Here is a 7011-nt window from a genome sequence, read left to right as displayed (position 1 = left end):
AAACCAATTTGCTTTTTCAGTGATCTATTTTTGAACTGGGAAAAGAGTGCAAGTATTATGGAGGAATACTTGATTCAGATATTAGGCCACCTGAAATTCTAGTAGCAATCGTCTCTGAAGAATGCTGTGTGTTGCAGTCATTAGCTGGTACCTTTTACTGTAGCTTGGAGAATGGAGAATGCAACAGCATGGTAAGGAAAGAGAGGAAACTGAGTTTGGTGCCTTGACCTCTTGTTTGTGGTTTTATATTTTTTTATTTTGTATTTAAAAAGTCAGCATGATGTAAACTAGAATGGTGTACTTGTAAGTATCAGCTTGGAGCCAGAAGTTAGCATCAGTTGGTTTAAAGATGTGTTAAGCCTGTAGATGTTTGAACAGTGTCTCTCWTAGCTGTGTAAGTTTAACTAGATCTCTAAATATTCATTCTCTTATTCTCCTTGTTAAAGCTAGGATCAAGATTCATATTTGCATTGCTTTTAAGGTGTAATCTCCCTTTCTGCCTTACAAGCTTGTCATTCAACTATTYGTGTTCTACTTGTAGGTCTCTTGCCTTACAAGAGAAAGATGCATCTTGTAATCTCTTCCCAAACAATTTAACAGGAATTGTATCAATGTTCTAGAAACTGGCAAGAGCTTTAGCATGAGAATTTGTTTGCAGTAGTTAAGAGAATTAAGATGCTGCCTAAATTTCTGCAAGTGGTGAGTTTTTTCTCTTTGTCTATGGCTCTTTATTAGTTGGAGGGAATTGAGTAGCTTCTACTCAGCCAAGATAAGCCCTTCCACTTAGAATCTCAATATTTTATTTCCRTTGCTGAACTCGTTTCATCCATGATGACTTCAGGATCTCTAAGTTCGAAGTTCATCAGTCATGATTTGACTGATGTCTAAAGTACCTAATTTGCTGCTTTATACTAAAGTTCTCACCTGTAAAGTGGGTTAAGTGATACCTCAGGCTTAGATGACAGATTTGAGGGAGTGGGGGGACAACTGCTGATTATAATGGACAAAATACTCTTTTCCATAGGCTGAGGAKGAACTTTAAGTAAAATCCTTGGGTCCCTTTTGTAGCTAATGTTTCATCAATTTAATTTTCCTATATCAGTAAAGTAAGGAAATAACTCAGGGCTGCCATTCCAGGTAACACCGTTGGTAAGACACACACAYAGAGATTAATTCCAAACTGAGTGAAGATTGCACTTGTTTCTGAATCTCAGAAATGAAGACCATGGCTTTAGGCAGTTCTGGAGAAAGATTTACACATCCCTGCTCAGAGACCTTTACAGTTTCTTTCACATTCACCAACAGTGTRCTGCCTATTGCCTGCTGTTCACAAGCATTTGATTGCAGTAGAGTATGCCTTTCCCTARATGATTTTCTAAGAATCTTTTTGGAATGTTGACTGTTGTGAGTGATAAATTTTATAAAAAGACAAAAGATTTGGGATCCCCCATCTCTGAAGACCGCTTTAAGTGAAAGATCAGTGAAAGACTGGATTTGAAATGTAGTTGATGTTTCACACTCCAGATGATAACTGGTTACTAATAGTGTTTCTTGGAGAGTTAGTTGATTAAGGAGAAGCAGTTGGAGTTCAGGCAGATAGGTCCTATCCWGAAACCTATACTGAGAAGTTTGAAAAAAACTGGAGATGGTTAAGTGACATTAGGTTAAAAGTATTTCAGGATGTTTCAAAATGTCTCTTGGGAATAAAGACGTCCCCTACATGATAGGCAAGGTCTCTAATTCTCTTTCAGTGCATGAGCTGTATAACATGTTAGTGTCTTGAGTGGAATCAACAGAGAAGGTTTGGTGCCTCATATGAGTAACCAAAATCACATAGAATGAGATTTTCATTGCACAAGAATGGCAAGGTTTTGACTTGCACGATGATACTAATGCTGTTTTTATTTCTGCTGGAAACATCTGGTAGAAAAATTAATTACCTGATGTGGTTTTAATTTTTTATAGGACTGACTGGTGTTTGTGGTTTATAGTTGTGCTGAAGAATAYATAGAACCTGTCTCACATTCTGACTACCTCTTTCTGGAGCTAGAATTCAAATATTTTTGCTCTGAGAAATGGTGACAAATACTGTGTGGAGTTTTGTTTGKTTTTTGTTCTTTTTAGGGTTAAACGTGAAAGGTAGCCAGTAGAATAGTAAGAAATATGGGCACTTATTTCTTATGTGGAACATGGAGTTTACACACAGGCAGCAACTGCCACATACGCCACTCTTATGTGTATTGGAGCCCAAATGCACCAGGTTTTTTATATACAATTATTTTTTGCTACACGGTGYAAATGTAGAATGATTAGCATCACACTTGTGTAATACTTGGCTGTTTCTCATGCTTTGTGAAGGATTGAAATCTTGAAACAAGCCTGTAGATTCTCTTGTTTTGGCTTTTCGTCTTTTGTTTATAGCCAAGAATGAATGAAATCAGTTTTCAGTTTRCTGAGTAGTAGCTTTACATTTTCTTGCTGTTGTCTATCAGAGTTAAAAAAAAAAAAAGGACTTTCGTTTAGATGTATTTTTCAGCCTCTAGAATGTTTTCTGCTCTAAGTAGCCCTAAAATAGGGGATCCAGAGCTTTTCTTCAGTTAGTTATCCTTCTACTAACTGAAGTCCTCACTCACTCAGCTTTGAAGGGAGGAACTTTATTGTAAGGAATGCCCCTAGCCATCAGGGAGTTGAATCTCTCCTAGCCTTGTTAAATTCCACATCCTTTTCAGTCAAAAGCCTGCAGCRAAGTCCCTCAAATCATGAGAGGATTACAATTTTACATCCAGTTTTTTAGCAGTGAAGTTYGTTTTAAGTATAAAAATGAGTAACATATACTGTCTGTATAATTTTTTTTAAGTTAATTTCTAAAATCGTGTCAATTTTTTAGGATTACAGTAGTGTACTTACTTTTAAAATAAGTCCTGCAGCCTAATTCAAATAGATTTGCCTTGTTTTAAATACAGTTAGTGGATGAATAATAAGCCTTTCTGTATAAATAAAAAGGTGTATAAACTGAAGTCCAACATCTYATACAAAAGAGCTTCTGATCTTGCTCTCTGAATCTAAGCTTTCCTCATCCCATCCTTTGGTACTTCAAAGCTGGTGCTGGCAGGAAAAGGAATAAATACCCAGAGGGTAAGTTTGAGCATCAGAATCTGCTGAGGCAAAACAAAAGGGAAGACTTCTTAACAAGACCCCATAACCYCTTACTATGCTATGAATCTGATTTAAAACAAAGTCCTTTCTCTATGCAGAAGTGTGGTTGAGATTTTTTTTGTGGATACGTGTTGGTTTCTTTTATTATTTGAAGATTACCAAGTGTCACAGGAGAGCAAGGAGTAAGTAACCTGCTTGCCTTTCTGGTCCCCTGCAGGTGAAACATTTGAGTGCTTACAACAAGCGTGCCTGTTCTTTTTATGGAGACTTACCATCTTCATTCGTATTTACACTGGACATCTTCCTTGTGGCTCTGGAACACGTTTCCAAATTGTTGCTGTGTTTGTAGAGTTCTTTATATACCCAAAGCTGTGAAAGGTAAGTTAAGAATAATGGGAGTTTTTGTGGGTCACCAAAAAAGGATGGATAACGTGGTGGTGGGAACAATGCATCTATTGTAAATGAGCACAACTGTTTGTCAAAGAGCAGAACACCTGTATGGACCATCTGCAAGAACAGGACGATGGAGGGTCTGAGGAACTACAGGCCTGTCKGCTGCAGAAGGAACTGGGGATGTTTAGTTTGAAGTAAAGGAGGCTTAAGGGGAACCTTATCACTATCAACAAACTGCCTTAATGGGGGTTGTAARGAGTGGGGGTCAATCTTTTCTCCCAGGTAAAAAGCAGTAGGACAAGAGGAAATGACCTCAAGTTGCATCAGGGCAAGTTTGGATTGGATATTAGGGAGAATCTCATCACTGAAGGGTTTGTCAAGCTTTGGAACAGGCTGCCCAGGGAGGTGGCTGAATCAGCATCACTGGAGGTATTTAAGACATGTAGATGGGGCACTTAGGGACATGGTTCAGTGGTGGAACTTGGCAGTGTTATGCTAACAGTTGGACTCAATGATCTTAAAGATCTTTTCCAAGCTGAATGATTTTATGCTTCTACCACTCTAAAATCAATAATGTTAAATAATGTCATTAAATAGTCTTTGTGTAGAGCAATTACAATTTAAAGAATATCGCTCATTCCATCTATTGCTTGGCAGAAGGTAAAATGTGCAGGCTGTTACTGTTAGAGTGCAGAACAGTCCTAATGCTGCAGTTCTGAACCTATTGTGTACCAAGGGGTTAATTTGTTTCCATCACTGGGGATTTGAATTCCATGTCTGTGCTGAGGTCACTGTCACTGTTAAATGACAGATGTCTTTCTGAAAATCCCTTGCATCTTTCCTTGTGTTGTAAAGTTCAGCGACTGCAATAACAGGGTGTTGTTCTTTAATAACTGTTAAATTTATTCTTTAGAGAATTTACAAAGATGTCCTATTGCTCTGGGAGAGCTCCCTTGATGCCGAACTCTGCATTTTCTTTTTGCATAATGCCTACAGATTTAGAGCCACTGTACTCCCAGTTGTATAGCTTCTGTATCCCTTGTTCAGTGCTGCTGAAATACTCGTAAATCTCCTTTCTTCTAGTGGCTTTGTGCAGCAGCTGGGGTATGACAATAAGGTCCCTGATCTATAATTCCAGACAGCCCCGGAGGGTGAACAGATCGACCAATCCTCATCCCCAACGTAAGCCCAGGGAACTCACTGTCCCTGGGAGGTAGTTGTCTAATGCTTTTCTATTTGTATTCTGCATGAAACTCTTCTTGATGCTGGACTGTTGTTCACTTAGAGAATTATCCAGTGCACAGTATATAAACTCCCACTAGAGATTGAATGCATGTAAATAAAGCATGCCTTAAGTCTAGCATAATGTAACTTTAAGTGAGAAGAAATAGACTCAATCTAAGCACCTTGTAAAGCTGCATTCACTGCTAAGATCTGCACAATGCAGTCACAATCTGCATTTCTATGTCACACGGATAAGAGGTAAGAAGGACAGCTGTATAGGTTTCCTAATTCCWGGGATTTCCTGGCTTTTTATTGATTTGATGAGAATACAACACTGGCTTTTTTAAATAACAGATGTTTTAAAATACTCTTGTGGAATAGCAACATTTATGTTGTAACAAAGAGACACAGTTTGAAAAATGTGATTGATTGACCTTTATGCTACACATGCCTCATGAAAATGTTACTTTATACTCGGTTTTCACACCACCTAAAAGCCTGGCAGGCATTTCAGAGTACAGACAGAAGATGATCCCTGCCCTATAGCTGTTGCAATCTCCTTGTAATCTCTAGCTATATTCACTTCAGCAGTATTATTTTTGCAACTTTCATGTCTGTGTAGCACCACTGACATGTATTTTAACTATAAATTATTTAGAACATATCTGCTTGAAAGCTAGTACTCATTTACTCATAAGGCTCCATCATCTGCTTAAACATTGAGATTAATGAAGTGTAAAAGGCTATTTTTAAGTGTGAGGTGTTATGCACATGCTATCAGTCTTTGATTGCACTTGGTTTATCCAAGCAGCTTTAATGCTGACAAAATTGTCAAATTAATTTTTAGCAACAGCTTTAAAGGAGATTAAACTGCTTCAGTTTAGTGATTTGCTGTTTGCCAGAAAAATATATTCASTATATGGAAAGTAGTCAGATTTTGATAGAAGTAGTGTGCTCTGTGCCAAGGCCCCCCGTGCATCAAGGCCARTGGCAGCAACACAGGCAGGGCAGCACCCAGCCTACTTTATTTAGTAAGATTGGATGTTGGACACCTCATCAGCACTACTCTTACAAAACTGATGGTTCTGCTGATACTATAGAAATACAGATTCATAAATATTCTGTGAAAGCTAATCTATAAACAAAAGATGGAGTATTTTTTTTGTCTGTCATTTTGCATTAGTTTTTTGTGCATATTTTTAAGAACTGGTAGTCTCTAATTCCTCCAGAAAGGCATTTCTTCTRCCACTGGTCTGCTAGAAGGCATAGGAATAGCTTACTTACCAAGGACAGGCTATGCAGGTCATATTTGACTTATATTTCAGTCCTCTTTGTAAAGATAGCTCTGCATTTACAAGAAAAACCCAAAACAAACATCAGAAATATTCTTGAATGAGTGGTGGTATCACAGTGAAGCATTGCTTTAGAAGTAACTGAGAAAGAGTCAAGCAAGGATTCTCTGCTTGTGTTTAGCTCTTCTGAAGAGGGAAGAGTCTTTGTCTTGTGGGAATTCATTTAGTATTGGTAATCTTCTCTCTTGGATAAGGAAATGATAAAAGTTAATAAAGCATCTGAATATACTTTAAAATTCCAAGTGAGAATGTCTGCCACAGAATCGTATGTTTTGTTGCTACCATGACTTAATAACCCCAGGACTTCTGTGTTCTTTTCTTGAAGAAGATGCTTTCATTTAATTCCTTTTTCATGAGCAAAATTTAATTCCTTTTTCATATGCTTGCTCAGTGTTTCAGTCCTTGAATTTCCAAAGTGRCTCTCCATGGTTTCCATTCAAAAGCTTGTTATTTTTTGCATTTGATGCTCATCAGGTTTTCAGGTCCTCTTGAAAGACTTGCTTTTTTTTCCCTTTTTGTTTTCTTTTCTTTTCTGGGAAGTTCACAGAAAAGGAGTTGTTGTTCTTTAAAACAAGCTTAGGATTAAAAAGAAACCCCAACAAAGTCTGAATTGCTGAGTCTGTCTGGCTATCTGTCTTTAGACTTTATAATGGAGCCCACTGGTGTAGTTTCTGTGCAGCAGTGTGGTTAATAAAATGAGATCCCAAGTGAACTTGGAGGCTTTTTATCCTCTGCAGTAGTAGGCAGCAGAGCCTGGTGTAATCCTGAGATGATCAGTGTTGATTTGTTAGCTTTGTCAGGGAGTGGAACCTAGACCATGACTGAGAAAAGGCCTTTTTGCTCCTTCTCACTCTCTGGGTAGTGTGTGCTCTTCTTACATCTTTAC

This window comes from Malurus melanocephalus, unplaced genomic scaffold (assembly GCF_030028575.1).
Source record: "Malurus melanocephalus ecotype Western Australia unplaced genomic scaffold, MMel_1.1 scaffold_8, whole genome shotgun sequence".
In the NCBI taxonomy this organism is placed as follows: domain Eukaryota; kingdom Metazoa; phylum Chordata; class Aves; order Passeriformes; family Maluridae; genus Malurus; species Malurus melanocephalus.
This window is presented reverse-complemented; position numbering follows the sequence as displayed.